General features: G+C 41.8%; 1 long non-coding RNA gene across 5 annotated transcripts in view; it reads left to right on the plus strand.

Moving 5' to 3' along the window:
- LOC149126003 (uncharacterized) overlaps positions 1-27891 on the plus strand; it is a 611412-nt gene that overhangs the window by 493236 nt on the left and 90285 nt on the right. For 4 of the 5 annotated variants that reach the window (XR_016235111.1, XR_016235110.1, XR_016235112.1 and 1 more), the window contains one exon: positions 21477-21793. The exons of the other annotated variant lie outside the window; for it this stretch is intronic. This is a non-coding gene — a long non-coding RNA (uncharacterized LOC149126003). Of the gene's footprint in view, positions 1-21476; positions 21794-27891 lie in introns of those variants that run through there. 5 annotated transcript variants of the gene reach the window in all.

Consider the following 27891-nt stretch of genomic DNA (forward strand, 5'->3'; position numbering starts at 1 on the left):
ATAGGGATAAGAATTGTCAAACATTTACAGATGGTATCATGGAAAGCCATCACAACTCAATAAAAATATTGGTATTTGTTTTATCTTGCTAATGCTTCCTTAGCAAAGCACTACAAATTGAGTAGCTTAAACAACAGAAATTTATTTCTTCATAGTTCTGAAGCATTGAAGTTTTGAGCCAGTGTGTTGATAGGGATGTTTGTTCCAAGGACCTTTCTCCTTGGCTGGAGTTTGCTGTCTTCTCCCAGTGTCGTCTCGGTCTCCCCACTGTGTCCTGATCCTGCCTTCTCATAAGCCGAGTCGTTGTATTGGCTTAGAGTTCACCCATAAAATCCTCCTTTCCTGAGCTTCCTGTGTTAAGGATCTGCCTCGCATCACACTGTGAAGTCCTGAGGCTTGGCTTTCAACATGCAAATTTTATGCTACATAATTCAGCTCCTAACGAACTTGTAAAAAGATTTTGAGTTATGAGTTACAAAATTAGATAGACACTTTTAATGTTTTCTAACATTAAACAGTTAATGATTGACAATATAATGGGAGAAGGAGGACCATTTGCAGCATCCCGATAAACCATGATGTCTGCTCAGGTAAGAATAGCAGGATGCCAGTGGATACCTGGGCAGATTTGAGAAACTGAATAAGCGCCACAGAGCATGCACAGAAGTAATTTTTTTGTTCACTTTGCACAAAGAAACGGCTTCTTCTTGAAAAGAAAGAAAAATACAAGTTTGGTTTCCCTCGACTGGAGGCTTTCAGAGAGTGACAAGGGCCCTCACGTCGTTCTCTTTCCCTGTGAACTAACCCAGTGGTTTCCAATGTTATTTTAAACAATGCCTTTGCAAGTCAAATAGATCAATATTTTATGAAAGTCAAACTACCCTGGATTTGGCACTTCCTGTGCTTTCACTGAGGCAAGCCATGCACAAGCAAAAATAATCAGGCCGAAGAAGCCCAGGGGTGTAAAGTGTGTTTCGGAACAGACCCATGTATTTCAAACCAGGGAAGCGAAAAGCGAGTACTTCCTGTGCTTTCCTTTTCTTGCGTGTCAACACTTCTGTTTTCTTATTGCCCGCGGTTGAATATGTTTCAAAACATCAGCAATGCTTCTGATGCGGTGAGTGCTGCAGGGGCCTGGTGGAGAGCCTTGGCTGCGGGAGGGGCTCCCAGCATGCCTCTGCGTCCTCACTCTGCATTTCTTCCCCCGATGCCCCCGGCACCTGTCCCCACCTCTTCTCCTTTGAGGACTGCCACCACCCTGGCCAGCCTTTCGTATTTCTCTGTTAAATCTGGGTGCAGTGCTGGAAAAAGACTTTCTAAACACCCTAATTTTTTTTTTTTATGATTTCTATTAATTTATTTGAGACGTAGAGTTACAAACAGTGAGAGGGAGAGACAGAGAGAAAGGTCTCCCATCCACGGGTTCACTCCATAAATGGCCACAACAGCCAGAGTTGAGCCAATCCGCAGGATCAAGGTGCTTCTTCCGGGTCTCCCACGCGGGTGCAGGGGCTCAAGGACTTGGGCCATCCTCCACTGCCTTCCCAGGCCACAGCAGAGAGCTGGATGGGAAGAGGAGCAGCCGGGACTAGAACAGGTGTCCATATGCAATGCTGGCACCACAGATGGAGGATTAAGCTACTGCGCCACAGCCCGGGCCCCTAAACACCCTAGTCTCACTCCATCCAACTTGACTGCCCTGGCGAGGATTGCTCCATGGTATTCCATGTAAACTCTTCACTGCTAGGTACTCTGAGGACAGCATGGCAGCCACAGGACTGTAGAACATTGTGAAGCTCTTAATTCCTTATCTTGGGTAAGAGTCCATGTCCCCTTTCCTAATCCAGTATCTTTCTTATGGCATTGGATAGGATTTATCTTGGTGTAAAAGCAATGACCGTGACAGCAACAGACAACTCCAAAAGGTGTCTGTAACCTATCCATAAAATATTTACTAAAGATGACAGTAAAATAATTGAATCCCAGTCAAAATCTAATATGGAGATTCTTTATCCACAACAAAAAGAGATTCCTTAACCATGACTAAATGCATTAATTCATTAATAATCACATAGCCTATTTTAATAAAATAGTAAGTATCTAAATGAACTTTGCAAATTTAGTGGAAAGAAGCCACATATGACACTGTCAGATATTAAAATAATTTTTCTTACTGTCTGAAACGTTAAAGGTATTGGTTTTGTCTTGGAAAATGACTGAGAGATTTCTGGTTCCAGCTGAGATGAAGTAAGAACACCTGTGCTCACTGGTGTCTCCCCTGAGGGTAGAATGCACCGAGCAAGCAGAGTAGGAAAGGAACCCGAAATGCAGGCAGCACTGATAGAGAGTTTCCTGTTGCTTGCTTTGCTTGCTGCTTTTATTTCCGTTTATCTACCACATCTCCTCGCCTGAAGCTACCTGAAGTCTGGAACTGTGCACTGGGTGCCCACAGAGTCTGTTTGGAGAGAGAGAGAGTAGGAACCAGTCCTCTACCCTGCACCCCACAGCATCGTCAGTGTTAAAGACTCAGCTCCATCATGACAGCAATATGATGACAGCAGGGTAGGCACTGACAGCCCTTAGACAGTAGAATCCTTCCCCATGCCCAGCAGGACTGTGGCCTGGTGAGCGCAGAGAGATGGAGGTGGGGGAGGCTTGGCGTCGTGTTTGACTTTGCGATGGTCTACGTTCCGTGACTCAGTTTCAGTAGCAGGTGCAGTCGCAGCCGTGGCTTTCCAGACAAAATCCAAGAGGGGACACTTGAGGAGCCAGAGAAAGTAGGTAAGATGACCACAAGGGGACAACTCAAGAAGGGGAGCCCCGCAAGTCAGTGGTGTAGGAACTCCTGGGCTCACCCCTGACTGCGCGTGCAGGACTGACCCCACACAGCAGGCCCCAAGCTTGTTGCCTCTCAGATTTGGATCTGTCTTACGTATGGTGCTGTCGTTACCATTGCTGAACCCAGTGGAGGTTTCCTTCGTTTGGGCTGGCTCAGTGTCAAGTTCCACCTGGACTGGGCACTGCTCAGTGTGCAGTGTTTGGCTGTGGGGCCAGCAGGTAGGAAGTGGAAGACTTGCTGGTGCCCTTGACGTCTTCCCTCGTGAGCAGTCTCTGGCCCGTGGCTGCTGTAGACTTTCTTTGCCCTTATGGCTCCTGGTTCCTGGGGCAGCCGCGCTCTCTCCACAGAGGTCTGTGTCTCAGCTCAGTGACAGGAGTGTGTGACTTTTCGGTTCCTTCATTGCTCCTCCTCAGGCAGCCCTGGTGGTAGTGGCTGCTACTGCTTTAGAGTTTTAGTTTACTCAGGTTAGTAGTTCTCTGCATTTTAATGAATTTACAGTTCTTGATACCAAATTCCTTTTGTTGAAATTACTGAGGATTTTTTTCTCTCTCACCTGGACACTGATACCACGTATGAGCTCTCTGAGGTTCAGAAAGTTGACTTACTCAAGCTCCCAGAATTGCTTACTTATAGGGCTTCAAATTCAAGCCATTTTCACTTTGCGCAGACTTTCGCCCAATTACCCTCCCTGTCTACCCTGCCTCCTGCTCTTTCTCAGTGCCACGAGAGGCTGACTATCAGTGGATTCCTTTTTTCTCTTGCAGAAGAATGGAGGACAAGGAAGTGCTTGTCTCTGTCTCTGCCTACACAGTGGCTCTAGCTTAGAATGTTCATTCCTGTAGAAACATCCTCCTAGATGGTCCCTATATTTCTATTTCCTGAAAAATTTCTTCCCTTGCCCTTTTAAACCTAAGAGAGGGATTTAGCCCCATCGCAACTGGATTCCCGACACCTTGCCAACACCTTTTGACAATGTTTCTGCATTAGGCAGTCCTGAAATTCTCTTAGTTTTATCACACCATCTGTTTTCTACAGGGACTTCAAAAAATAATATTCAAAAGTTTGTGCTCTCTGCCTTAAACAGGGCCTCATTGGAAGCCAAATCAATGCTCAGTGTGTAAGTTCTTCGGCCATGCATTTGAACATTGTATGTATCATAGTTGGGATTCTGTTGATTTTGTAAAAGTCACCTGGGGAGGAAAATCCAATGTGAATGTCTGTGGTGGAATAAGGCCAAGAGGGCCGCTGGCAAGCAAGGGTCAGTTACTCCGGAATGGCTTCGGAATGCACCTGGCAAAGGAGCCTGCCTGGCAACAGTCTGTGATTGGTTAGGGCATAAACTGCCCCTTGACCGGATTGGCTGCCTTGGCTATATAAGCTGCTGTACCACTTGAAATAAACGAGTCTCCGGGCTGCTCGCCTCTGGCCCTCTTTCACCCAGCTCCCGGGGTCTGTGTCGTGACTCCATGCCTCTTGCCCCCACCACGCTTCTTCTCTCAGAACAAATCCACCTCAACAAATGTCTACAGCATTTTTTTTTCACAGACACTATATGAGATAATGTACTTTATTTTTCCTCTTGTTTCATGTTAAAATTTTATTCACACACTTCTTACAAATTTGTGGACATCATTTTCTTCATCATCCCCAAAATCCACTTTTGATGATGTCACTCTGTTTTCCTGAGCATACTGTCTTTCTTTTTGGTCTAAGCTGTGGGGCATTCAGGATTTCCCTAGGAATTTAATCCCAGCCTTCAAAGACCTTTTCATATAATTTTATTTATTTATTTATTTATTTATTTATTTTTATTTTTTGACAGGCAGAGTTAGACAGTGAGAGAGGTAGAGACAAAGAGAAAGGTCTTCCTTCCATTGGTTCACCCCCAAGTGGCCACCACGGCTGGCGTGTTGCGGCCGGTGTACTGTGCTGATCTGAAGCCAGGAGCCAGGTGCCCCGTCCTGGTCTCCCATGCACGTACAGGGCCCAAGGACCTGAGCCATCCTCCACTGCACTCCCAGGCCACAGCAGAGAGCTGGACTGGAAGAGGAACAGCCGGGATAGAATCTGGTGCCCCAACCGGGACTAGAACCCAGTGTGCCAGCACCACAGGCGGAGGATTAGCCTAGTGAGCTGCGGTGCTGGCCAATTTTCATATGATTTTAATAGCATTAGCACAGTTGAATTCTTTTTTTCTTCTCAAGTATGTATATAGATGATTAGCTCACAATTACTGTATCTGAATTTTTTTTTTCAACAATTTCCAGCATTTACAATGGTGAGGCCATACCCTCAACTCCATAGTTACCAAGACTCTGAAATTCTTATATAGCCACTTTGTTTTAAACATTTATTTATTTGAAAGGTAGAGTTACAGAGAGAGAGAGAGAAAGAGAGAGAGAGAGAGAGAGAGAGAGAGAGCGAGCATCCACTGGTTCACTTCCAAATGGTCTCAATGGCCAGAACCTGGCCAGGTTAAAACCAGGACGCAGGAGGCTCATCAGTGTCTCCCACTTAGGTGCAGGGCTCCAGTCGGTTGGGCCGACTTCCTGTGCTTTCCCAGGCATGTTAGCAGGAACCTGAATTGGAAGTTGAGCAGCCAGAATGCTAACCAACACCAATATGAAATGCTGGCATTGCACATGGTATCTTAACACTCTATGCCATGGCACCAACTCTTATCATCACCTTTCTAATAAGGAATTCACTATCACATTAGATTCTTAAGGTCTCAGCAAACACATGATAATTGCTACAATACAAATCTTACCATTTCTTTTGTTAATGTGATATAAATACAAAGAGGGACAGATTCAATGTAGTTCATAGATAAAATTCTAAAAATATATGATAGTCCCTCCCCCTTTCTTTGGGTTTTAATTTCAATGACATACTTTTTTTATGTAATAGTCAAAGATTTAATGCTGTACTAAATAAAAGAGTTCAAAAAGTTAAAATAAAGATCATCATTCATCAGTGTAAATAATAATCAAATGAAAATATATCCACTTTGCTCATAAATGGTAAATTTTAAATAAAATTATTACATTCATAGAAGCTATAAAAATTATATACCTTGAGATAGATTTAACCAATATTGTGATCAATTTCTGCAATGAAACTGATAAAGCTTTAATGAAAGAAATATAAGAAGACACACAAAATTGGAAAAAATCTTCCATGTTCATGTATTGGAAGAATTGATATCATCAAAATGTCTATACTACCCAAATCAATTTACAGATCCAAATGATCCTAAACAAGATATCAAGGACATTTTTCAGAGATCTAGTAAAAGCAAAAATTTATATAGAGACACCAAATACCCAAATGCCAAAGCAATCTTAAGCAATAAAATCAAAACCCGAGGCATCAAAATACAGGGTTTCAAGACATATTACAGTGATTTATAATCAGAACAGCCTGGCACTGGCACAAAAATAGAGCTGTAGACCAGTGGAACAGAATAGAAGCCCAGAAATCAACCCACACATCTACAACCAACTCATCTTTGACAAAGGAGCTAAAACTACTCCCTAGAGAAAGGGCTGTATCTTCAACAAATGATGTTGAGAAAATTGGATTTCCTCATGTAGAAGTTTGGAAGAAGACCTTACCTTGTATCCTATACAAAAATTAACTCACAGTGATTCAAGGATCTAAACCTCAGACCTGAAACCATAAAATCACTAGAGGAAAACACAAGGGAAATGCTGCATGACACTGACAGAGGCAGAGACTTCTTAGAAAAGACCCCAGAAGCATGGACAATAAAAGCAAAAATGCCCAAATGGGATTTCATCAAGCTGAGAAGCTTCTGCACAGCAAAGTGAAGAGGCAACTGGCAGGTGGGAGAGAATATTTCCAAACTATGTATTTGATTAAGGATTAATATCCAGAATACATAAGGAGCTAAAGAAACTCAACAGCAATACCACATACACATAAAAAGTTGGCAAAGGACATGGACATACATTTTTCAAAGGATGAAATGGCCAACAGACACATGAAAAAATGGTCGGGATCACTAACCAACAGGGAAACACAAATAAAAACCACAATGAGGGTTTCACGTCACCCCAGTTACAAAGGCGATCATCCAGAAATCACAAAACAGTAAATGCTGGTGAGGATGTAGACAAAGAGGTATTGTAATACACTGTTGATGGAAATGTCGACTAGTATGACCATTATAGATGACAGTATGGAGAGTATTCATAAAGCTAAAAATAGACCCAACTATCCCAGTTGTAGGAAAATATCCAAAGAAAATGAAATCAGCATATGAAAGTGTTATTTGTACCTCCATGTTTATAGCAGCTCAATTCAGAATAGCTGAGATATGAAACCTATCTAGATGCCAGTCAACTGATGACCAAAGAAAATGTGGTATATATACACAATGGAATACTACTCAGCTGTGAAAAAGAATGAAGTCGTAACAAAATGGATGCAACTCCAGATGATGCTAAATGAGGTGAGCCAGACCCTAAAAGAAAAATACCACATTTTCTCTTGTTTGTGATAGTTAAGCTATATACATGTTTGTATGTATGTAGTATAGTTGTAATGATCTTTGATTACTTTTAAATTTACTGTGTATGAGTGAAATGGACAAAATATTGTTTAAAAAAATGATTTTTGATGAAAAGACTCTGTCTTCCAGCCGTGTCTTCTAAGCCTTCATTTCCCTTCCCTAGAAACAGATGCCTCTACCAGTTGCTTGTGTTGTCTTGGAGGAGAGACCGTTCTCTTACACATTCGTAGATAAGACGGGTGGAGGGAGAGAGAGTGGAGAAATGAGAAGTGTGTAACAGTGTGTATGCAGGTGGACGTGTAACTCACGCAACATGATTTTCACTTAGAAACTACTTGTAGCTTTTTCTGTGTCTAGCTGGTTTTTAAAATGATGCCAAAATTTATTTAGCCAACAATCTGGTGATGGACAATTATGTTGTTTCTAATGATTTACTATTAAAAAACTACAATGAATATATTACATATGTGACACTTGTGTGCATATGTGCATACGCGTTCACACACTATAAGATACTGTTAGATTGAAACCTGGAATATAATATGTAATCAAAGTATTAACATTGCCAAGTTTCTCTCCAGTGAGGTTGTACTAAATTAAATTCACACCAATAAATTAAATTTTTCATTCTGTACACAAGTTCCAACAAAATGTAGTAGGCCAGAATGTAATAAAATTGTGAATTTAATTGCAGTGCTCTTCTGATTTGCATGAGTGAGAATAAATACCTTTTCATACATGTCAGTCCAATTTGCTTTTCCTGTTAAGTGCAACTTTGTTTGATATCCATTATCCATTTTTAGATGGTGTTTGTTATTTTCTTGGAGTGTTTTGTATAATAAAGACATTAGCCATTATCTACCCTACAGGGGAACTTCATGTTTGTGGTAAGTGGAATTAAAAGGATTTTGGTGCAAAAACTTTAAATGCATGTGTGATTTGTTACCATAAACCTTTCTCATGAACTTTTTGAACCCTCCTCAAACATGAGATGATATTTTCCCTTTCTTATCTTTCTTTTGGCATTCTTCATGATTTTATTTTGCGACTTAGGCATATTTTGAGGTTTACATAATCAAGCATATTAAACTTCTATGAATTCTGTATTTTGGTTCATACTTAGAAAAATCATCCATCTTCATATATGTTTTAATTTTCCTTACTTTTAGTTCAAATATAGCTATTATAAAGTCATTCATTGAAAAATCTGTTTTCATTATCTATTTGCAAATTTGCTCTTATATAATAAATGGACATATTTGTTAATATATATTAAACTTCTCATGCTTTTCTTACTTTTGCTGACTGTTTCAAAATCCAATGAACTACTTCCTCCTAGATTTGCATCTGTACTTTTCTGTAAGAATTTGGATTTTATAAAACATGGGACTAAAATCAAGGTGGTATTGGCATTTCATTGTGGTCTTATTAATTGAAATTTAATACAAGAATTAGCATCATCGCGGTCCTCCAAGAACAGCAGGTGGAGTGCCACTTTGTAGGGCGTCTGCTGCTCTCTCCCATCACCGGCATGAAGCATGGTGTGTGTGTGTTCACTGAGGGCCCTCAGACAGTGTGTCTGCTCTTGTTTATGATCGACCACACCCGCTGTGCACGATCAGCAATGACCTGACTTCCTGGTTCACGAAGTCAACAAAAGCTGACACCATCTCCGTGTCCTGCTCCAGCATCCTACATGCTCCAGCATCTCCCTTCCTTTGAGGAAAAAAGTAGAGGAAAGAAATAGTTCTTTTCATAGATGCAAGCTTTCCCTCTTGCCCAAATCCATCTCTTCTTGCTCTCGCAGCCAACTGTATGTTGCCGTGAGCGTGTAAAGACTCCCTCTAAGTTTCCAGATACACCCACTGCTTTTCACCTTTATCACGGCAGGCCGCCTGTGCCCGGATAACTGGAACAGCTTCCTAGCTGATTTGCATATCTCCAGTTGTGCCAATTTTCCCTGCTGTCCACACGTCCACTTGCCAGTTTTCACCCCTGGTGTGCTTGTTGAACTGTGCATTTGATCGCGGCGCCGGCTTGCCGGAACTCTTCATGCGGGTCCATTGGTTTTGGCAGTTGGCCAGCCTCCTGAGCCCAGCTTACAGGAGGAGCCCATTTGTTCTGGCGTTTCTCTACCTGCCAGCCCAGTCTGCCCTGGCCCTTGTGATGCTGTGGACTTGCAGGGCAACGGGTGGCGTTCTTATGTCTTGGAGCTGTGATGCTCCATTCAACCAACTCTTTTCTCTGTGTCTGGAATTTCTTCTGTCTACCACCACGTCTAAAGGGATCCACCTGAATCCAGCTGGAAGTTTCCATTTACCTGGCTTATCAGAGGCAGTCAGGCATAGTAACTACGTGTAAGGTTAACCAGAGTTAGGATGCCAGGGTTTGAATCTGTCTTCTACCACTTGCACATTATGAAATCTTAAGCAATTTTTGTTTTTAAAGATTTTATTTATTTATTTGAGAGGCAGAGTTACAGACAGAGAGAGGGCGAGATATAGAGACAGAAAAGTCTTCCATCTGCTTGTTCACTCCCCAAATGGCTGCAATGGCCAGAGCTGGGCCTATGCAAAGCCAGAAGCCAGGCGCTTCTCCTGGCTCTCCTACAAGGGTGCAGGGGTTCAGGTACTTGGGCCATATTCCTTGCTTTCCTTCCTTCCATTAGCAGGAAGCTGGATCAGAAGAGGGGCAGCCAGGACAAGACCCCTGCCCACATGGATTGCCGGTGCTGCAGCCTACTATGCCACACTGCCAACCCTGGGTAGTTTTTTTTTTTTTAAAGGCTCAGATTTTGACCTATGTGCAAAGACTGGTAAGATCCACATAACTAAGTTATGAGAGTTAAGAGGAGTAAAATATGTGATGTATTTATGGCATTGTCTGACTTGAGTAGATGGTCAAAATAAAACTTACCCTATCATATCCCGCCTTGTACTCTTTTTTTTTGTTTTTGTTAAAAGATTTATTTATTTATTTGAAAGAGTTACACAGAAAGAGGAGAGAGATGTCTTCCATCCGATGGTTCACTCCCCAATTGGCCTCAATGGCTGGAGTTGCACCTATCTGAAGCCAGGAGCCAGGAGCTTCCTCTGGGCCTCCCACGCGGGTGCAGGGGCCCAAGGACTTAGGCCATACTCCACTGCCCTCCAAGGCCCCAGCAGAGAGCGGGATCAGAAGTGGAGTAGCCAGGACTTGAACTGGGGCCCAAACGGGATGCCGGTGCTTCAGGCTAGGACGTTAACCTGCTGCGCCACAGCGCTGGCCCACCACCTTGCACTCTTCTTTGGATCATTGTCCATAAGATGACTTCATCCAAAACACAAATATGCTTGAAAAACATCAGAGCCTTTCCAAATCTACATGATAGAAAGCATATTCCTGCCTTGTTTGGCTACACAAATTTTTTTCAGAGCACTTGATAAACAAGGAATTACGTTATAAAATATTAAAATAGTGGTTCACTAAATACATGAAATGCAGTAACTTAGAGCTTACGTTCTAGTGAATGAACGCATACAGAGATCCCTATTGTTCACGTCTAACTCTCTTACATCTACTTGAGAGTGTTAGGGTGCTGTTGAAGCAGTGACACCTGGGCCATGGCCCTGCATGCTTTACTGGCTCAGCAATCGGTTCCTTAGAGTAAATTTCTGATGAGCTTGCTAATGTGAGGAGAAATTACGGTGGAGGACCCTGGGGACTTCAGGACAGTGGGTTTGGCAGCTGTTTTTCAGTGTGGCTGGGAACCCCTTTGTAGTTTTGCCCCCTTTGCCTCTCCTCCTCCTTCTGTTGTTTCTTTGTCAAGGCTGCGGTGACACCATGAGAACGGTCTGGATTTCCCCAAAGCTGCCACACGGCAGTGTCTCGGGGAGTTTGCACGTCTCGTTTTCCTGGGTCTGACTTTCTTGTCAACTTGTCTTGCATGACCTTGCTCTTCAGGCTTCCGCCCGGTTCTTCCTCCTCCTGGAAACCGTCCTGATCTCTCAGAGTGGGATAGAGTGTTTCTCTAGGTCGCCTCATGCCTCTCTTTTATGAATGACCAGGACTGTGGCACCCCCTTGGCTTGCAAAGCTCTGTCACGACAAGGGCCGGATTCTGTTCCATTTTGCTTCTTTCATACTAAACACAATGCTTGGGACATGGTAGGCGCTTAACAAATATCGTTGAAAGGATGTATGGATTTATACTATAAAAAATGCATGTAGCACATTCAAATCACAGTACAATGCTTTCCACTTTTTGAATAATGCAGTGTATGCCAAGAACTTTTGAAAGGAGAAATTGTCACCTCTTCTCCATCCAACAATAGAGCAACTCCCTCTCTTCCAGACTCTGAAATCGGGAAACATTTATGGCATGGAAAGGACGTTGGCATGGGAGTTGTCACTTTGAATGAGCACCCATGCTGGAAAATCTCTGCTGCTCTTAGAAATACCGCAGTCATTCCTTTCTCATGTAACAAATGATTGTAGAAAATATGTGTGTTCTCACATTTAAAATAGACATATTAAGAATGTTCTGGCAAGATAGAGAAAAATCATAAAAATGGTTTTCTGTGCACAGGCTTAAAAATTTCCTTGGTGGTATTATCCCTGATTGCAAAAGGCCAGAACAATCCAAATATCTATCAACTCAAGAAATAGTCAACACAATGCATCGTATGTACACAATAGAATGCTGTGCCGTCATAATAATGAGAGCGCTATGGGTTTATGCTACAAAATGCACAAACCTCAAAAGCATTGTAAAACAGTGAAAGAAACCAGACCCAAGGACTATGTACTGGATGATTACATTTATATGAAATTTCTAAAAAAGGCAAATCTCTTAGGAGGCAGAGAGCAACGTTGGCCTGGGACTCGCAGCTGAGAACTGACATTGGAAATGGGCTAGAGGGAATTTTCTAGGGTGGTGGAAATGTTCTAATGTTGTGCTGATGGTTCTATAACTGTGTAAATCTACTAAAAGTCATTGAGATATAAATGTCAATGGTTGGCTTTTATGGTGTATAAGTTACACCTCAATAAAACTCTTTACAAAAGAGTTCAAAGAAAATCACTTTAGCACATTTTACATTGGAATATAAATTAGTACAAAGTTGGGAAGGATATTTTGGTCATTATATCAAAAGTCCTAAGATTATATTCTCTTTGCCACAGAAAACAGGCTTCTGGGATTTTCTCTAAGGAAATAACTTTGAAATTCTAGATGTACACAAAAGTTTAGATGAAAACATTTCATGTCAGGGAGGATTTTTTTTTTTTTTTGGTCAGAAAAAAAGGGAGTAATTGTCTGCAGAATTCTGTTTTGTTTTGTGTATAATTAGTGCTTTAATCAAAGATACAAGTTTTGGTTTTAGGGTAAACATTAACAGTAAAAGATATTAAATTAACTTAAATGAATTATGGAAGCATTTGCTAACTCTCCCCCATTAACAATCGTCCTGTTTTAAATTAAAACAGTAGAACTCCATTTCCTGTCCCTCCTACACCATCAGCTTCTGTCAGCCACATGACAAAACAGGTAGAAGTGACTCCTCCCAGGCTGCTTTGTGGCAAGATGCGCATGTGTGATGAAGTCCCGGCTGTTGGGACGTGGAGAAAATGGATGTGATCCATTGCTGGTTCATGGCTTAAAATGAAATGGTTTGTGATCTCATTTCTGTCTTCCTTCCCCTGTGCTGCGAATTGTTGGGTAGATGTGGTTTAACCGTGTGGATGGGAGCAATGTAGAATACGACTGAGTAACCAGGCATGAGGAACTTGGGTCCTGAGTGGCCTGAGGAAGATCTGTCTTTCCAACCTGGGCTGGCCCTGTGGAGTGTGGAAGTGAGACAGACACACCTCCATCATCATATCCGAGCTCCGAGCTGCCACAGTCTTTGTTCTCATCACTACAGCACCTGACAGTAGGCCTTCTAAGATAGGAGAGGTCAAACAGAGATAATACGTGATAAATGAAATGAGATGTTACCTCTAGTTATATGGTAGCATGGAAGGTTTGTCAATGAAGGGAATGCTGTATTTCAGCAGTTGGCATGCCAAGTTATAATGGCATTGAAGATGAAAAGACATGTAAGAAGCTGACCTATGGAAGTCGTTTGCGACTGTCCAGGTAAGATGTATGATGAGTAGGTTAGAAGAGGCTAGGGTATGATTGACATGTCACATTCTACGATGTGACAGTGTGATATTTTCCATTTTCTCGCCATGTTTTTCTTTGATAACTTATTGATTCACAGTCCTTCAACTCCCACTACTGTATATACCACTGCCAGACCTTCAAGTGCAAAATTTCTAAGGATCTAAACCTAAGGCACACGTGAAGTTGAGTCAAATAGTTTGTGTGTTCACTTTACAGAGCAGTAAGCTTGACTTTAAGGAGTCTCTTTGATAATTATTAGTGTCAGTAACCCAGAATTCTAGAAATAAATCTCAGACTGGTGTTCTACTGAAGAACAAAAACTATGTCAAAATAAATGAAATGCAATATCTTATGAGATATCAGAGATAATCCTGGTAGAGACCAGTCAAGCCCGATAGATAATAAAGATGATGTACAGGAAATGCAATGTATGTTTTGGCCTTCATAATTGTTCAGCCTCCTGTTTATCTCAGAGGTCACCACTTTCCTTGGCACCAAAAATGTTCTAGCAGTGCCACTGAGCCAAGGTCATATTTGCCACAAGACTTCCTCTTTGAAATAGTATTTTCCTTAGTTTCTGCAGATAACATTGAATATGCAGATTCTTAATGTGCTAGCTAGGTGTAGACATGTTTTATAATGGGAGTGTGACTATATTTACTGGAGACCCCGTGTTGTGGTTGCTCTGATTGGAAGTCATTGGCCTCAAAGACTGGCTTTGGGCAGTGTATGTAAAAACCACACATGTCCATGAGGAAAAACAAGTAAGATAGTTTTTGCACCTGGAAAATTTACATGTAATCTATAGTTGTAGTACTTGTCACCGTTCATAACTTTTATTACAGTAGAAATGCGTTTTATATGCGCGAGTAACATGTATTTTATGAGTGGGTGTCTGGCATAGTACGTAAGATGCCACTTGGCATATCTGCATCTCACATTGGCGTGCCAGGGTTCAAGGGCCAGCTCTGCTCCCAACTCGAAATTCCTGCTAATGCACACCCTGTGGGCAGCAGACGGTAGCTCTTGTTTTATAGTTCCTGCCAACCACCTGGAGACCTGAATTGAGTTCCTAGATCCTAGCTTTGAGCTGGCTCAGTCTAGGCAGTTGTAGGCACTTGGTGAGAGAAACAGTAGATGGGAGATTGACATGTCTCTCTCTCTCTCTCTCTCTCTCTCTCTCTGTTTTCTATCAGTTTCCCTTTCTTCTTCCTCTCCAACCTTTCAAATAAATTAAATAAATAAATTAGATTTTTATATATGTATATTTCACATGTTAGTATAATAGGGCACAGAGAATGGTGAGAAACACACATAAAAAGTAAATTTTGAGACAGGAATAATTTGTTTTATATCTGTGTCTACTAGAATGATAGAAATGCTCAAATAAAATTAAAAAGAAGTTTTTCCTATCACAAACAAAAATTGAGATACTGGTTTTCCAGTGGCTACCCTTTGGATTTTCTATAGGCTGGCCATTTGGCTATGGGAAAGGGAATTCTAGGAGACAGAAGTCCAGCTTGGGATCCTGAAATCCTGTGGCTGAGAAAGCCTCTGAGTTGGAAAGGACACCTGTGCTGTGGTGTCGGGACCTCCTGTGGCTCATGTTAGCCTAAGAGGCAGTCAGAGGTGCCGTGACAGTGCTGTGACAGTGCTGAGCCAGTGCCTCGGGCTGGTTGTTCTGCCTGGTCAGAGGAGCTGTGCTGGTGGAGAGAGTGCCCGACTACAGACAGAGGGTGTCCATGTGGCTGCGTGCACGTGGCAGGTGGAGATGAGCTGGCTCTACCTCCACGACCACCTTCTCGGCGAAGCACACAACACGTGTGCACGGGCGGGAGTGGCGTGAGATGAGGAGCCACGTCACACAGAAAGACGCAGCAGCCTGACAGGTCGGCGGATTGCAGTGCCGCCTGCTTTCTGCTTTGTGACATGCCGTGTCGATTTTGCTCTATTTCTTTCTAGGTAGAACGCCCTCTTTGTCTTCTCTGAGCCCTCTCTCCATGCTGTGATGGAGCCAATTAAACCTTTCTTTGCTCTGTCGCACCCTCTGTACGTGAAAGAAGCGTGGTTTAAGGTTCAGAGGTGCTTGCTGGCACAGGCGCATGGGCACGAGGCCCTTGCCTCAGCAAAATTGCAGCAGGTGCACTGTGGGGAAAGGCAGGTATTCATACTTGACCTGCAGGACTCCCAGTGTGGAGCTGGAGATCTGCTCTGTGGGTCTGCCCCGGGAAGGTCAGCTCCAGGCGGCCAACTGGTTTTCTGTACATGGCCCGGGGAACAGCTGCTACCTTCTGAGAGCAGAGCATTGAAAACCAGTCTTGAACCTGTGCAATCTCATAATTAGGATGAGAAACAGCAGGACTGGGAGTAGAAGATGCCGTAGTCCTGACAATAGCAACATAACTCCCAAGGAAATGATTTTGTGTCAAGTCGTAGTTATTAAAATGAAAATATTTAATTATTTTTTTTTTTGCGGTCCGAGTAACAAGTAGAACAAAAAAATCAATGCAATAAAGTTTATAATTTTGATTATGTGACTCTGTCATTGAACAGGAGTTTAGCAGAAAAGCAGATGGGCTCTGATTAGGCTTATAAATATAGAAGCGTATCGATTCCCCGGACAGAACTCTTTGAAGGGTTCCTTGCGTGAGGCGATACAGCTGTAAAAAGGGGAGGAAGATGTAGCTTGTCTTTCCGGGTTCTGACTGCGGTCAGGGAGCTGACATCTCAATAAATCACAGCCCCGTATTGACCTCCTGAAGGGCTGCCCACAAGCACGGCGGGGTGATGCCGGGCCACGTGGGGAGGACACACAGAATCCTGTCTGGATTCCAGAATATGGATATGAGTTGTGTCAGTGCGACACAGCCCAGTGTAGCAGAGCGAGCTGGGAGTGGACGGATAGGCCTGAAGGACGTGGGATTTGCAGCAAGGTCACGAGTCTTGGCTGCCAGGGACTCTGGCTGCCTTCGCGCTGCTGACTTAACGGATGAGCTACGGTTCCACCTCCTGAGCCCCCATCCACGGTCCTTGCGGTGCCTCTGACGGGGCTGTGAGCACGTTCTCCAACTCGAGCAAGACCAGGCTCCTGCTGAACATCATCCTATCACGCCAGTGGCCTGGAGGAATTTTGGCAGCTTCAGGGACCCTCCCTGATAGTTGGGGGGTGGGGGGCATTTTTTTATTCCCAGTTGTGTAACTTTGGCCCAGTTCCTTCCTTTCCCTGTCAAATAAGGAACTACATCATCCCTGCTCATAACCAAAACCACTCCTGTAATAAAATGATATTTATATTGAACTCGTAGACAATAGAAGAGAAAGCCCTGCACTGTTCCATAAAGAAACTCCCATGGTCTCTGCTGATGTTGGTTAAAATATCAAGCATGTAGGATGGTCCCACTGTTTTCCATGATATGAAAATTGCACAGAGCCTTCCGATGCAGCCCGTTGCTGAGCTGTAATGCCACCATCATGTGCTGGAGCTCTGTGTAGTGACACGCTCATCTCTCCTGTCTTAGAGCAGGTAGCTTGTCCCGACTGTTAGAGGTGTAGCCCAGATCTGAATAAACCAGGCTGAGGCCGAGGGGACTGGTACTAGAGACATCCCTGTTTTAAAGTTTGCAATAGTCCAGTCATTAATCCCAATCTCATATTTAGTGTTAGAAGTTTGTTTATTTGAAAGAGTGACAGAAAGAGCGAGAAAAGGAGACAGAGAGATATAGAGAGATGTTTTAATGATTCATTCCCATAATGCAACAGTCAGGAGTGGGTCAGGCCAGGGCCAGGATCCCTGAACTCCATCCAGCCTGGCCACATGGGTGCCAGGGTCCCAAGTATTTGAGCCACCACCTGCTGCCATGCAGGGTGTGCATCAGAAGGGGAGGCAAAACCGGAACCCAAGCACTCTGACTTGGAATGCCAGCATCCGCATCCCACTTAACAGCCGCTCCACAATGCCTGGCCACGATGCCGTCCTGTTCCAGACTATGTGAGGCACTTCATGCAATCCACTATCTTCTATCCATGTCACTGTCGTAGGGAATCTTTGGAGAGACTCTTTTATTCACTATCTTCTATCCATGTCACTGTCGTAGGGAATCTTTGGAGAGAAATCACGATTGTCGTGATAGAATAGTTGAACTGAAGGAAACAGAAAAGGAAACAAACACGGTGCATCTGCTAATTTATATGTCCCCCAGTTAACAGACTGATTCTTTTGGCCACTTACATGTCCTAGGCCCGTACAGTGTCAAGTGTTTGGTAAATATTGCTTCAGCCATCTCACGAATTCCTGGGTAGTTAACACCGTCCCCATTTTGTGAATGGGAAAACTGAGACCATGGTGAGTCAATTACTGGTCTTTTTCTTCTAAAGACTTTGATACCACAGTTCTGTTTATGGACGGAAAAGCAGAGTAACAACTAGAAAATCAAGGCCAAGGGCATTTGTTAACTAGGGTCACTGCGCTCCCTAAATTAAACCAAGAACTGAGGCTATACACCCCTCCCTTACATCATCAGTGCATTTTTTAAAAGATTTATTTATTTATTTGAGAGGCAGAGGCAGAGGCAGAGGCAGAGAGAGAGAGAGAGAGAGAAGCATTGGTGCATTTTTGCTGCATGAAAAATACTAAACTTCTGCCCGTGAATATTGTAAATTTCATAGCGACATATAATAGGACTGCTATTTTGACAGGTAATCCATATCATTAAGTTAAGTAATGGAATCGTTTATGATTTTAATAGCAAGTTTATAAGTTTTGCTTATTGTTAATGCAAAGGGAACTCAAAATCATCTCTCCCGTATTTCCTATACTTCCAGTCCACAAACATGCTGCATCATTATATAGTCTGTCTTTTAAATGTCATTCAACACTGCTCATACCTTTTTTTTTTTTTTTTTTTTTTTTTTTGCCCTGCAGAAACCATTAACATCATAAGTCCCTGCTCTCCTTCCGAGTTTACAGGTGGAAGGCAAACTTTCTCATTTTTCTTTAGGTCTTTACCAGCCTTGTGTATTCTCTTTTTCCTGATATATCTGAACTGCGATGTGGGTGGTTCCTTCATATCCATCATCCAATTCCCTAGTGATGTCTTGGTTGTTTTGGTATCTGCCTATTACTTGTATACTTTTCTTCTAGAATTTTCCTTGGTTCCTTTCCTAGTCTTATAATTACACAAACGCTTTCTTCTTTTTCTCTTGGAGAGTTTATATTATTTTATGTTTTTCTGATGTTGTTATTCTCTGAAGTCCTTAGTGCCTGTATTGTCTCGTAGTTTCTCCTGTTATTCATGTTATATTTTCTAGGTGTGTTTTGTGTGTGTCTGGTTGACCTTAACTTGTGAGAACACTGTCAGGTTCCGGGCCCAGCACTTGTCGCTAGTCTGAGACGATTTGGACCTCCTCGGGATTCAGTCTTAATCCAGGCACTTCAGCCCCTGCGCTTCATGGCGGGTGTATGGTCCTGGTGCCAGTCTCAGCAGCTCTGAAAGGGTCAGTCCCCAGGGCCATCGCCTGCCATTCACAGCTCATTCACAGCTGCTTTCTCACACTCTTGCTATTTTGGCTTAATTTTTACACTTTGGAGACTTATTTTTCGTGAACTTATAAATGCCTTTTCTTAGAAGATTGTTTTTAAAAATGTATTTATTTGTTTGAAAGAGAGAGAGAGAGAGAGAGAGAGAGAGAGAGAGAGAGATCTTTTATCTACTTGGTCAGTGACCAAATGGCTGCAATGACCAGGGCCAAGAGCATCACCTGGGTCTCCCATGTGGGTGCAGGGACCCAGGCACTTGAGCCATCTTCTGCTGCTTTCCCAGGTGCATTAGCAGGGAGCTGGATCAGAAGTGCAGCTGGGACATGAGCCAGCCTCCATATGGGTTGCCAAATGGGGTATCACAGGCAGTAGCTTAACCTGTTGTGCCAAAATGCTGCTTACATAACTGTCTTTCAAATCATATTTTATCTAGATTTAAGTCGTATTATATCAGAAAGGCCTTCCAAGTGGCTAGTCCTCCACCTTCACTGCCAAAGAATGATGTCCATTAGCAAATCAGAGACCAGAGGTCCGGCGTGTGTATATGTGGTGGAGTACATTTTTGTACATCTGTTTGACTTAGACAAATAACCGTGTATGTTACTTTGGAGAACTGAAATTAGTTAATCTCTTTGGGGACTACTCAAGTAGTTAGAGAAAGAGAGAGAGAGACTTAAAATTTGTACCTACCAGAGAAAACATTATGAGAATATTAAGGGTCAAATGATTATCTCCATTAATGAGATGTGTCTGGTGCAATAAAATTGTTTCATCGATGGCATAGTGAATAAGCAAATATTAAGTAAATCAATGCTTTACTCCTAGGTGTCCACGTTAAAACGAGAAGGCCAAGTTCCTATGGGAAGTGTACTGCTGGCACTTCCTTCTCCTAATTAGGTTGATACCCTTTTGCTTTTTCCGCTTTGACTTCCACTCAGGAAGCACATGAAATAGAATAAAGTGCACACCAGTTTTTCAGACTATAAGGAATTTGACAGTAAGAAAAACTCCTTCTACCTGCTTACTGTTCCATGCAAAGGGAAATGTGTGAACTGTCCAGTTAGCCCTAGCAGCATGCGGTCCTCTGGGTATGTGGTGCACAGCACCTTTTAACAGACCGTTCCCCCGGTTATGGTCTTGTTGTCTCACCTCAGCAGGTAGTGTCCAGTGTGCGAGTTCATCAGGACGGTTGATCAGGGCCCCTCCGCAAGCCCGAGGGACGGTTGCCGCGAGACTCAGGGCGGAGTGCATGCAAGAACTGCAGGGTTGCTGCTGTGGGTCCCTGCTGAGCACTCCTGCCCCAGCTGCTTTCCACCGCAGCCACCGCAGGGGTCTGAGGATGGAGGGAGGAGGCAGGTGCATGAGACACACCCGAGTCCCGAGAGCATCCAACCAGCAGTCTCTGTGGAGTTTGTTCCTCGGTCTGTTGAATGCATCGCTCCATCACTACTCTTTAGATTCTTCTCTCTCCTCTTTTTGACAAGTCTGGGATTATCTGAGAGAATTTCAGAGAGGCATGTTAAATAACACATGGGCTTTAAACAAAACCAGAAGAAACTGAAGTGCCTTTTCTTCTAGCCAAGTAATTGGTGTCCCAATATATTGTGCACACAATCAACTCCAGAGGGAACAAAAAGACTGTTGTGTTTATGTTGGGGTGGGTGGGAGAGAACTCTTCTTAACTCATTCTACAATACTTGCCGAAATTTCTGTAATATTATAGGATCACACCACGTGGATTCCTTTCTCTCTGAGTTGTTGTCAAGATTTGTCCCTTGGAAGTATTGGCACCTCTTAGATTGCTGAGCAGGGTTCTGTTATCAGGCCAGAGCCAAAATGCCATCATTTACCACTTGGTGTTCATCTGTGTCACTTCCCGATCTGGGCTGTTCGGAATGACCAGCTCTAGATATCTGTAAGCAGAATTCTGCACGAGCATTTTCATTTTCCTTAAGTAAATAGCTGGCAATGGAATTGCTGGGTCATATGGAATGAGTATGCTTAATTTTATGAGAAATTGCAATACTGGTTTCCAAGTGATCACATCATTTTATATGTCCATTAGCAATGTGTAGAATTTCCAGTTGCTCTACGATTTCAACACTTGTTAAAGTGAGAGATTTTTAGTTCTGTCTAAAACTGGGCTATGTCTTTACTGATAAATCCCTCTGGATTTAATTTACTTTTTTTTGATAGCTATGTTTTGGAGCATTGATTTCTTGTTTTATCAGCAATTTGCTTATTGTCTGTGTTGAAATATCACAGGCAGTATTGTTGTCCTTTGTGTATGAGGTTGGTTGTATTCTTGTGTTGAATTTTTAGCGTTCTCATCATACTGTGAATATAAGGCTTCTGTTAGATATGTGTTTATGAACATTGTCTCACAGTCTGAGACTGTTCTTTTCATTTTCCAACAGTCATTGTGGGGGAAGCATTTGGAGCAGCAATGAAGATGCTGCTCGTGGTGCCTGCATTGAGTTCTGGAGTGTGAGTCTCAGCTCTGCTCTGATTCCTCCTTCCTGTTAATGCGTACCTGAGAGGCAGCAGGTGGTGGTTCAGTGCCCACATGGGATTCCCGGATGGCCGTATGGACTCCTGTTTCCACCTGGCCCAGCCCTGGTGCTTGTGGGCACTTGTGGGGTGAACCAGTAGATGGAACTCATCTTTCTCTGCTTGTCTCTGTCTCCCTGCCTTTCAAATAAGATGGAAAAAATAAATAAAAACTAACAGTGTTGTTGATATCATATATTTTTAATTTTCCTGTAGTTCAGTGTATGTAATGGTTTCTTTAATGACTTGTACTTTTGGTATTATATCTAGGAAATACTTTGTGTTACAAATTTTCTGAATATTTTATATATTAAATACTTAAATTCATGCCTATGATTGTGTTGCAGTAATTTGTGTGTTTGATATTAGGTAGTATTCAAGGCAAAATTTCTAAGTCACATGAATGTCCAATTATTCCTGGACCAATTAAGAAACAATCTTTTCTTAATAGAATTAACTTGGAGCCACGTATGCCTATGCATGTGGGTGTATTTCAATATATTTCATTTCTTAATGGGTCGGTCTGTGTCTACCTAGCTCTCCAATCAAATCCACAAAATTCTTTTGAGCTTACTAATTACTATGTCTTTACAGTAGATATTGACATCCGATAGTGTGAGTCTTCGAACTTTGTTGCTGTTCCTGAAATGGTTTCTGTTATTCTTTGTCTTTTCTTATCAATAAAATTTCAAGAATAAGCATCTTAGTTGACAGAAAAAAGATACTGCTGCTGTTTGTGGTGAACTTCCATGAGTTTGTAGATCATTCAATACAGTAAGAACAAGAACTATCCTAATAACGTTGAGTCTGCTGATCCATAAGTAAGGGGAGTTTCTTCATTTATTTGAATTTCCCAACAATAGTTTCTAGGATCTGTGTATTGGTCTTGAATTTATTTTGTTCATTTGATTACTGATTATCTCATGGTCATTGTTGGAACAAAATTACAAACATATTAACTTTAAAAATTAAAGTCATGTATTTTGTTTTCTAGCACACATAAATACAGAGGAGTTTTGACTAGTCTCCTGTGTCTTTGCCAAATAACTTATTAGTTTGAGTGGGTTTTTCTCTAGGTTTCTTGAAATTATTTTTAAGTAGAGTATATATTGTTGATAAAGTCAGTTGCATTTCTCTTTTCCAAACTGTACATCATGTATTTATTTTTGTTTTCTATTTGAATTTCCTAGGACACCAATATCAAGTTTAATATGAAGCCTTGGGATTGGACATACTAGTTTTTACTTATTTTTTATCATAGAAATAAAGAATTCTATCGTTGCCAATTAAGTAAAGTATTTAGCATAGGTTTCTCATAAATTATTAGTTTGAGGGAACTCACAGTCTAATAAAAATTTCTGTTATGAGTGTATTTTAATTTTGTCTAGTGCCTTCTATTAAAACAATTTCATATGTTTATAGTTTGTTGAACTCTGTAATTGTGGGTAAATTACATTGATTGATTTTCAAGTGTTGAAAAACACATTACTGGGAGAGCCACTAATTATTAGTTCTTACATGTTTCTAAACTTGATTTCATAATATTTTGTTAAAGATTTTGAGTTCATGTTAGGTATTTTGGCCTTTAGTTTTCTTTCATTGTAATGTCCTTGGCAGTTATAATTGGTATGATGTGGTCTCATAAAATGTGATGGAAAATGTCACAAACTCTATTTTATCACTTGTATATTTTCTGTCTTATGGAGGAGTTTATGTATCATTTATATCATTTATTCCTGAAATATTTGATAGAATCCACCATAAATAACCTGAGCTTATAGTTTTGTTTTTAAGAATTGTATTTTGATTTGTTTGTTATTAGGTAACTCAAGTTATAAGTATATTCCTGGGTGAGATTTGGTAGTTTATGTTTTTCACGGAATTTTCCTTTCTGTGTAGTTATTGAGTGTGTGCATATGTTTGTGTATATATATATATGTGTGTGTGTGTGTGTATATACACACACACACACACTCAATATATATACTATATATACTCCATAACTATATGTATCTATATAACTATGTATATATATATATATATATATATATAGAGAGAGAGAGAGAGAGAGAGAGAGAGAGAGGGAGGAGATGTGAAGTTGGCTGTGTCATTTCCTCATTCTGTTTTTTTTCTTTTAAAGATTTATTTATTTGAAAGTCAGAGTTACACAGAGAGAGGAGAGGTAGAGTGAGAGAGGTCTTCCATCCTCTGGTTCACTCCCCAGATGGCTGCAATGACCAGAGCTGCGCTGATTTGAAACCAGGAGCCAGGAGCTTCTTCTGGGTCTCCCATGTGGGTGCAGAGGCCCAAGCACTTGGGCCATCTTCTACTGCTTTCCCAGGCCATAGCAGAGAGCTGGATTGGAAGAGGAGCAGCCAGGACTAGAACCCGCGCCCATATGGGATGCCGGCGCTTCAGGCCAGGGCATTAACCCACTGTGCCACAGCGTCGGCCCCATTTCCTCAATATTTTCTTAGAGCATGTAAGAGGTGTTTGTGTTCCCTCCTTCCTAATGTGGGTAAACTGTATTTCTTGTCATCAGTCTGACCAGAGTTTTATTAGTTTCTTGAGCTTTTTAAACAGTCTCATCCTGGGGTCTCTGTCTCTCTGCCTCTCTTTCTCCCTCTCTGTGTAATTCTGACTTTCAAATAAATAAATAAATAAATATTTTAAAAAATTAAAATATAAAATAAAAACAAAAATAAATCTCGCCCTATTCACTTTTTTCTTTAGTTTTTTCAATTTTATTAATGTTGTACTTACTATTTCTTTGGTTCCACTTGAATTAATTTGCTTTTTCGTTTTTTCTTGTCAGTTTATTAAAGTGGAAGCCAGTATCATTTGAGGGATCTTCATTTTGTAATATAAGCATCTGATGTAAGAGTAGATGCATTGTAAGACTTCTTGTGATTTCTTTGAACCATGGCATATAATAATGTGTTGTTCACTTTGTGATCACTTGAAATGTATCTATTCTTGCTGTTATTTACACTTCTATTTGTGATTTAATTCTGTCATGCTGAATTTTATGTATTTTATGATTTTATTTTTTAGAAGTTTTTTTTTTTTTTATTTGAAAGAATTACGGGGAGAGAGGTAGAGATAGAGAAAGAGAGAGATCTTCCATCTGCTGGTTCACTCCCCGAATGGCTGCAACAGTCAGAGCTGAGTCAATCTGAAGCCAGGAGCTTCTTCCAGATCTCCCATGAGGGTGCAGGGGCCCAAGGACTTGGGCAAGCCCCTGCTGCTTTCCAGCTGATCAGAAGTGGAGCAGCCAGGACTCGAACCAGCACCCATATGGGATCCCAGCACTGCAGGCTGGGACTTTAGCCTGCTGTGCCACAGTGCTGGTCCCTTATTTTCTTATTTTAAATTCTTTGAAATTTGCTCTGTGGGTCAGATTATAGTATTTTTTGGTGAATGTACCATGCTAACTTGAAACTGACTGCATTCCACTTCTGTTGAGGTGAAAGTGCTTTAAATTTTAATTGATTTTGTTCCCTAGTAAAATGCTCTGTTTTTAATATACCTCTAGTGAGGCTGGCGCCGCGGCTCACTAGGCTGATCCTCCGCCTGCGGTGCCGGTGCCCCGGGTTCTAGTCCCGGTTGGGGCGCCAGATTCTGTCCTGGTTGCTCCTCTTCCAGGCCAGCTCTCTGCTGTGGCCCAGGAGTGCAGTGGAGGATGGCCCAAGTGCTTGGGCCCTGCACCCCATGGGATACCAGGAGGAAGCACCTGGCTCCTGGCTTCGGATCAGCACAGCGCCGGCCACAGCGGCTATTGGGGGATGAACCAACAGAAAAGGAAGACCTTTCTCTTTGTCTCTCTCTCTCTCTCACTGTTCACTCTGCCTGTCAAAAAAATAATATATATATATATATATATATACCTCTAATAATAGTTATATAACCACTGGTTTCTTTTCATCGCTGTTTTAAGGGTGTGTGATCTCCCCCTTTACACGTGTGTCCTGTAGTGTGCACAGCTCTGGGTGTGGCTTTTTGTGTGAGCGCACAGCCTCCATCTGCCTTCTGAGTGTTTAGATTGATCACTCAAAAGCAGGTGTTGGTTTGTGGGGGTTGTGCCACCTGCTTCCTGTTGTGTCACCTGCTCTCTGTTCCGATTTTCCTTTCTCCAGCCTGCTTGGAATCATCTTCATTATTTTGTTCAATTTACAATTTTGGGTTATTAATTGCATTCCTTTTTTCCTTGTCATTTTCTAATGATTGCTCTGGAATTCCAGATAGACTTCATTAGCTTATAATGGCATATCTGCAAATAATATTGTCTCCTCATGTAGTATAGAATGTGGAGTGCACCTCCATTTTCTCCATGTTTGCTTTGTGCTGTTGCTGTCATGCATTTTACTACTTCATGTACTCTCCAAGACCTATTGTTGTTGTTTTTTTTATTTGTCTTTTAAAGAGATTTAAAGTAAAGAAAAATCTGACAGAACTTTTTTTTTTCTAGTTACACACTTACCTGTTACATTCTTTCTGCTTTAGCATTCCTGTAGAGTTTTGGTCTGAATGTTACTTGGTTATATGTCATTCCCTCTTCTTCTGGATTGTAAATGAGAAAAATTAGAGAGGATTTTGAACTGAATGAAAATAAATGGCTTATCAGAATTCGTTGAGCACAACTAAGTACTGTATAGCGTTAGATACTTATATTAAAAGTAAAACAGCTCTCAAATAAGGACTGTATTTCTCTGGGATGATTATAACCTCTGTTCTTTATATGCAAGGTGTTTCAAGCTGAGTCAGCCTTTAATACTTTGTATTCATCTTGGGATTTTAGGAGTTTGATTAACCTATGTGTGTTATTCTTACTTATCTTGCTTCGGGTTCTTTGAGCTTCCCCATTCTGTGGTTTATAATTTTTTTTTTAATTTTGTAAAGTACTGACTCATTTTCAAATCTTTTACAAGCTTTCCCTTTCAGTTATACGTGTGTTAGACCACTTAACAATGATGTTAGATATTCCATTTTTTTTTCTTTTTAAATATTTATTTATTTGAAGGTAATTGAAAATGAAACTCGATGAAGGGTGGGATGGGAGCGGGAGTGGGAGAGGGGAGGGCTGCGGGAGGGAGGGAGGCTGGTGGGGGGGGGAGCCACAACAATACAAAAGTTGTACTTTGTAAATTCACATTTATTAAATAATAAAAATAAAAAAAGATTTATTTATTTGCTTGAAAGGAAAAGTGAGAGAGTGAGAGAGAGTGATTCCCAACCACTGGTTCACTCCCCAGCTGGCCACAACATCCAGAGGGTCAGGCTGGAAGCAGGAGCTGGGAACTCCATCCCAGACTCTCACTTGGTAACAGAGGCCCAAGTCCTTGAGCTGGCATTTACTTCTTCCCAGGTGCATTAGCAGGGAGCTGAATCAGAAGTGGAGCAGCCAGGACTTGAACTGGACTCTGCTGGCTTTGCAAACTGTAGCTTAACCCACTGCACTACAGTGGCTGGCCCTTGTCTTTTTTTCACTTTTTTTTTTTTTTTTTTGAATGAGATGGACAGCCATCTTTTGAATTATTTGGAGGCATAGTTACAGAGAGAAGGAGACACAGAGGGAATCTTCCATCTTCTGGTTTATTCCCCAAATGGTCACAATGTCTAGGGCTGGGCCAGGCTGACACCAGGAGCTTCTTCTATGTCTCCCACGTGGGTGCAGGGGCCCAAGGACTTGGGCCATCTTCTACTGCTTCCCAGGCCATAGCAGAGATCTGGATCAGAAGTGGAGCAGCTGGGACTTGAACTGGCGCCCATATGGGATGCAAGTGCTTCAGGCTGTGGCTTACTTAACTGCACCACAGTACCAGCCTGCAAATTTTTATATTTCTATTTCAGTTTGGAAAATTTGACAATTTGCTCTAACGCATCCAGTCTGTAAATACGGCTCTTTAACGCGATCTTCAGCCTAGATGCTGTGTTTCATGCTCGTCTCTACTGTTCATCCATGTTCTTATTTCCATTTTTATTGCAGGTATTTTAAAGTCCCCACTGAATAGTTTCAACGTAAGCACCATCTCTGAGTCTGGTTCTGTTGCCTGGTCTAACTCTTGATGGTGGTTCCTTTCCTCATACTTGGTTGTGTCCTGTGTGATTTTATTTTTCACTAGACTTTGGACATTTTATGCAAAAGGACATTGGAGATGGAAGTGGACTGTATCTTTCAGCATACTTGTGCTCCCTAGTTGTTGGTCCCTCAGCACAGACCTCAGCAAATGAACCTCAATAGTCTTATTCCTCTCCCATCAACAATGGAACCCCCCCTTCAGG

This window comes from Oryctolagus cuniculus, chromosome 6, assembly GCF_051225735.1.
Source record: "Oryctolagus cuniculus isolate XC-2025 breed Fujian yellow rabbit chromosome 6, ASM5122573v1, whole genome shotgun sequence".
Lineage (NCBI taxonomy): Eukaryota > Metazoa > Chordata > Mammalia > Lagomorpha > Leporidae > Oryctolagus > Oryctolagus cuniculus.